The sequence below is a fragment of the Microtus oregoni genome, unplaced genomic scaffold (assembly GCF_018167655.1).
Source record: "Microtus oregoni isolate MIOR12 unplaced genomic scaffold, Mior012 000047F_ref0000412, whole genome shotgun sequence".
NCBI classification, from domain to species: Eukaryota; Metazoa; Chordata; class Mammalia; order Rodentia; family Cricetidae; genus Microtus; species Microtus oregoni.
In genome coordinates, this window is record NW_024543221.1 from 5043021 (window position 1) to 5049443 (window position 6423).

Below are 6423 nucleotides of genomic sequence, written 5' to 3' on the forward strand. Positions count from 1 at the left end.
AGTTAGTTTATTTAGTCTCAAGCAAAAGTTCCATTGCAGATGTTTTTGAGATCTCATTAACTGCGGCCTCAACTCCATTTTATGGGTTCTCAAACAATCATACTCTGCTAAAAAATGTTTTTTGTTTTTTGTTTTTTTTTGTTTTTTTGTTTTTTTTTAGCCAGGCAGACATCTTTAATCCCAGCATTCAGGAGGTAGAGGCAGATGGATCAGAGTTCGAGGCCAGCCTGGTCTACAGAAGGAGTGTTCTGGAAAAGCCAGGGCTACACAGAGAAAACACCAAAATATCATCATCATCGTCATCATCATCATCATCATCATCATCCTTTTCTCCAGTGCTAGGGTGGGCCGCAGGGCCTCACTCACACAGGCACATGCTCTATCACTAAACTGTTAGTCTGCTGCACACAGGCACATGCTCAATCACTAAACTGTTAGTCTGCTGCACACAGGCACATGCTCGATCACTAAACTGTTAGTCTGCTGCACACAGGCACATGCTCGATCACTAAACTGTTAGTCTGCTGCACACAGGCACATGCTCGATCACTAAACTGTTAGTCTGCTCTGTTTTCGCTCATTTCCCCCCCTGCTGCCACACAGCTTTTACCGTCCTCTAACAACATAAGGGCATTGCCAGGTCAACGTGCTAAAGCCTGGGAGTTTCACCAGAGCCCTCTTCCAGCTCCCGCTCTGCCAACTAAAACAGGAGTGGTCACATTTTCCACTGGCTTAGATGTCTGAGGAGCAGGGCTCACCTGCTTTAAGAAGGCTGCTGCTGCGCTGGGCTGGCAGATGCCCGTGCTGGGACAGCAGGCGTGGACCATCCAGCATACATACCATTGCCTTCCTTCCCACCACACCCCACCCTCATGTGATTTTCCTCAGTGATTGTAACCTCATGGTCTGGAAGCTTCCTCACTGCAGGCAACAGGATTGCCAGGAGCCTGGGCCTTCTGAGCAATCCAGTCCACCTTCCTGGCTTCTTGGGTACCGGGTGAACTTCCTGCAGAGCCCCATGAGGCCTGGCCAGCCTCTCAGCACTGTTCCCTGGGTTGTTTGATTTTAGGCTGGGAAAGTACTGAATTTGCTTATAGCAATGTCTAGGTTGCGAAAAGAGAACCAAAAGTCTCCAAGGCCTATGAGTGTGCCAAGGGAGTTGAGTGTGGCTCAATGATAGCGCACTTGTCTAGCATTCGTGAGGCCCTGGGTTCAATTCTCAGTACTATGCTGTGGGATAATGCTCTTATACACTGCAAGCATTTGTCACTCATATTAGTTTAATAAAATGCTGGTTGGCCAGTAGCCTGGCAGGAAGTATAGGTGGGGAGACCAGACTAAGAGAATTCTGGGAAGAGGAAAGGCAGAGTCAGTCACCAGCCAGATGCAGAGGAAGCAACAAGAATGCCTTACTGAGAAAAGGCACCAAGCCATGTGGTTAAACATAGACAAGAATTGTGGGTTATTTAAGTTATAAGAGCTAGTTAATAATAAACCTGAGCTAATAGGCCAAAAATTTATAATTAATATAAACTTCTGTGTTTCTTTGGGATTGACTGCGGGACCAGGCGGGACAGCAACTTCTTTCTACAGGAAAGAAAAAAATCCCAAGGTCACCTCTGAGATAAGATGCCCGACCCTAACAGGGCATCATCTCCTCCTGAAGTACGGGCTCTCAGAGGACAGGGCTGACAAGGGCTGGGTGACCTCCACGATGGAGTGCAGGGTGAGAAGAGAACCAAGTCACCTCCCCTCACTGGGGCTGGAGGCTTCCATTTTTCTGGGTAGTTCTGTTTTCTCAGAGGGGCAAGCTGGTGGGGCAGTAGGTCTGCCAGAGACAGGCAAGCTGCAAGTGGGGAAAAGACCCCACACTCAGTGGACAGGGGAGACCAGCTCCCCTAAACTGCCTTGTCACCCTCAGGCACTCAGGTCCAGAAACCTGGGGTCTGACTTCTTTATATTTTAAAACGGTTTAAGAAACAAGCCGTCCAAGGAAAGTGGATTTGCTTATAATTTAGACAAGTGAGGGGTCTCTAAGTTTCTCCACACAACATCATCTTACACCTTATAGAAAGCCATGAAACAAGGGCAAAACACACCAGAGAGTATGTACGCTGATGACATGACTCCTCCAGGGCATGCATACAGGGAAGGTTTTTATTGTAGATATGAGGGAAAGAACCATGAGAAGCATCTGGAAGAATCCATAGAAGAGAGGGAAAGAAGTAGATTGAGCATGGCCAGCAGACTGGACCCAGCCGTGACAGAAGCAGGAATGGAACAGACAGAGCAGGAGAGAGAGATGTGTATGTGTATGTCTGTGTGTGTGTGTGTGTGTGTGTGTGTGTGTGTGTGTGTTTGCGGCGGGGGCTAGTGAGGGAATAAGAGATGAAGACAAAGAGACCAAGAGTACACATCACCAAAATAGCAGGGCTCTAAGGAGAAGGAACAGCTGTAGTGAGGGAGGCCCAGGAGATGGAGAAGTTTACGGTCGTGGAGGAGGTGAGAAGAGCTAGGTGCCTGTGATACTGAGGGAGCCTGGAGGCCAGCATGCACTTTGGTGTGCTGTTTGTTCCTTCTGCAGTGGTGAGGGAACTGGCTCCTTCGGCAGAGGGGAACAGGCTTCACAAGTTCCTGAGGAACACTGACTTTTGTCTAACCACCAGGAGTTGGGGAAATGGAGCTTCCTTTGGACCCGACAGTGAGACAAGCTTATTTGTCCTTTCCCAGGGTCAAGGGAACGTAGGCTGCCTCTGCTCTTTGTTCTAGAGATGGATTTTAATTTCAAGTCTTGGCTAAAGAATATGCAAGTCTTAAAGAGCCTCCTGCTTTTCAAAGAGGAAAGATTTACTTATTTGGGGCCTGCAGGGTTCTCTGTCCCTAAGTCTATTCTTCTGACATAAGTCTACTTAAGTAAAGAAAAAAATCAAGACAAAATGCAAACGAGACGGCAGTCTGTAGCCCACCTCAGGGAGGGGTAGAAGTATACTTCTAAATCTTTCTCACGGGGCATCAGCATGGGGCCATGGCTACACTTCTACTTCAGACACCAACCCTGTCTGCCAGAAAGGAGTTTGGGTTTGGTTCTGGAAATATGTCTGGTACTACCTAAGAGCCAGCCTTCCAAACAGTCATGGTCTCTCCTTCTGCAGGAGAGCCAGCTCTGGGTAGAGTGGACAGAAGACAAGCCAATAGCTGTGTCAGGTTCAAATCCTGGGGGTTAGTTAGATAAAGCCAGCATTCCTCAGGCACTAGTGAAGCCTGCTCCCCTCTACCAAGGGACTAATGACCCTCTCTGGTACCTATTTGCATGCCAAAGCCCATGCTGGTCTCCAGGCTCGCTGGCACCCTGACTCTTCTTATCCCTCCCCTATGCTAACTGTCCCCAGCGGGTTCCCTCCCTGCAGCTACGCATTGTTCTTATAACCCTGCTGTTTCTGCTATGCGGGAGAACATTTGTGCGCTCTCTCTCTCTCTCTCTCTCTCTCTCTCTCATTTGTTCTCTCTCTCTCTCTCTCTCTCTCTCTCCTCTTTCTTGCTCTCTCTAGGTCTCACACTCAGTTTCTCCCTCTGCTGGTTCTCTTTTGTCTTCCTCTCTCACTCGCTCCCTTTTTCTCCTCTCATGGCCAGGTCCAGCCTGCTGGCCACGTTCAGCTGACTACTTTCTCTTCCTGCTCTGATGCCTCTGACTGTACTGTCCCTCTGACTGTACTGTCCCTCACATCTACAATAGAAACCTTCTGCTCACCCAGACCCTGGAGCAGCCACGTCCTCTTTATACAAGTTGCTCCTTACCTGTGACTCTCTGATGGCCCATGGAGGCACTGGGACCCCCTACCCATGACTGTGGCACCCCATAGCCTTCCCGGGTCACAATGCAAACTGTAGCCAGCCAGGCTACAGCCAGGCAAAGGTGTCCATGGCAGGGATGCTCACATGCTCGGCACCCACGGTCTAGAGGAAGTTCACTGAGAGTCTGGATTGTGACATTGCAGTAGAAAGACAGGGAAAATAAGGGGACACTGAGAAATAAAGGAGCCCCTTTCCCCCAGGATCTCGTGAAGTATCTTGCCAAGAATTTTCAAACTGCCTACAAGAGGCTATAATCCTGAGAGAAACCCTCACAATAAGACCAAACCATGCTTAACAGTGAAACCATGTGTCTCCACTTCCTTGTGACATATGGTAAGAACTCCTTTGACCTTTTTTGGCCTGCTTTAAAAAAAAATCAATACTCCTTTCTTATCGACAAACAGGTGTACAATGAACCCCATAAACCACTTCATAATCTCAGATACTAAATAAAAGTTTTGATAAAAATAGGTATGCTAAGACATATTTAATCTAAATCCTTTGAACAGGTTGACTTCAAAACTCACCAAGAAACTAGGTGGGACTGTCTCTTGAAATGGCCCTCACACACAGACAGGTACCACCTATACTATGAGACGGGTCTCATGGTTGTCCTATGTGACAGATGGGCACCACCGTTGTTCTGCGGCGTCTTCCTCTGGGAATAACACCGCCATCCTACCTAGTGCCATCAAGGAACAGAGATCACCCTGGCCCCTTTGTGACAGGGAGAACACAGTGACAGCTAGGCCAAGAGCAACAGAGATCTTAATATATCCTGGAAGGAGGGAGAGGAAAGGCCACACTGATGAGCTGTGTCCTCGCTGCAGCCGACAGCCAGACTTTGGCATTATCACCTCATGCAATACTATAACCTAAGAAATAAAGGGGATTTCCCTCTGTTTTCAAGAGCACTTAAAATTCAGAGAGGAAGTTTGCTCCTAATAATCTAACCAGTAAGTGCCAAAGAGATGTCCACACTGCATTGCTGCTCACCAGTCTCTCCACCGCTAAAGGCAGCAAAGACTCCTGCTTCTTACTCCGTAATGAGGCGTCTTGCTTGTTGGCGGCCCAGCTAGAGAATTTTCTGTATGGCCTTTTCAATAACACAACTGGAACAACACTTTCCCCCTACAGTGAGCTCCCCAGGCCTTGGAAGAGCACGCAGGGTGTGGCTGTGTAGTGACTTGGCTCTCTGGGGAAGTGGGGGTGACCAGCGGCAGCAAAGGGAAGGCAGGCATTGGGCCATGAGAGAAGATGCCACTCCAGCCCTGTGATGGTGGCAGGGCATGCAGGCCACTCTGAGAGGGACGACAGTTGCCCTCTGCTCAGAAAGCAGGAACTGTGATGTCCCTCAAGAAAGCCAATAAATCCTGGTAGCAGGGCAAGTGCTTCTCTGACCCAGTTTGTGTAATTGATTACGTGATGGAGATGGGGACCCAGTCTCCCCGCTGCACTGGGTACCGTCATGTAGGAGAAGGTTCTGAGCAGAGGTTGGTTTCCTCTTGGGGACCTTTTCCCAGGATGATCAGCAGAGCCCACTGAAGACTCATCACTAGCTTGGCCTGATGACCACCTGCAGGTGACCCAGGAAGTGGGACTGAGTAGAGGCCCTCTTGTCTCTAATCTTGTCCTTGACTTCTATTGTCCCCCATCCTCTACAACCAGGCTGTGTTCCATGTTTTCAGGTCTCAGAACAAGAATCAAGAAATGGAATTTGGACAGCTTCTGCCCTTCAAATTCTTGAGCCTGAGCCAGAATGCTAGGGGAAAAAAAAAAAGAGTGTAGGCACCAGGTAGGTAGGAGCTATGCCTGGGCATGCCGGCACCTCTGTAATGGGAGAACAGGTAGGATGTTGCTCATAGTGACAGGCTTTTTGAAGGCACCACTTGGGCACTAGGCAGAAAATGGTCTGGTGGAGGTGCACACTTTCCCAACTTTCACTAAAAATCCCTCACTCTGCTCACCCCGTACTTCTGGGACAGCCGGGGTGTGTTAGGAACAGCCAAAAGGCAGGCACAGCCACACCAGACAACATGGAACATTAGAAACAGTGCTGAAGCTCCCACAGCTGACTTTCTGAGCAGTTAAGAGCTTAGGGGAAATCTTGTCTTGGAATCAGGACGGCAGAAAGCTCGGGGCCCTCTCTTTGACAATGGTCACTCTTCCCAGACTGCAAACGAGGACATAAAAGTCACCCACACGAGGCGTACTCTCCTGCCTCAGGACCTGGGCGTTCTTTCTTCAGTCTAGTGCAGCACCCCGCCCACACACAAAGTGACTTTCTATCTCTTCAGGAGTGATGAAATGTTGCCTCTGTGAGGCCTTCGATTTCCACTCAACAATCCTTTTCTCTTTTTAATACTTTTCTGTTTTCCACCGCACACATCATCTTCTAATACAATTTAAAGCGTACAAATATATACTTGTTTATTTTGTGGTGCTGGGTTGGATTGTGCTTGTTGTTCGTCCAAAAGCTCGTCCCATAAAAGCACGCCCCCTGCCATTCCCAGGGTGTAGGGCAGGGTATGAACAGCCGTCCGGGTCCCTAGGCAGAGCCCCACTGGAGAC

The 6423-nt window shown here is 48.9% G+C and overlaps 1 protein-coding gene across 1 annotated transcript in view; it reads right to left on the bottom strand.

The window, feature by feature from the left end:
* Nucleotides 1-6423, bottom strand: part of LOC121435840 (epoxide hydrolase 1) — a 32446-nt gene that overhangs the window by 25072 nt on the left and 951 nt on the right. The gene's annotated exons all lie outside the window — the stretch shown is intronic.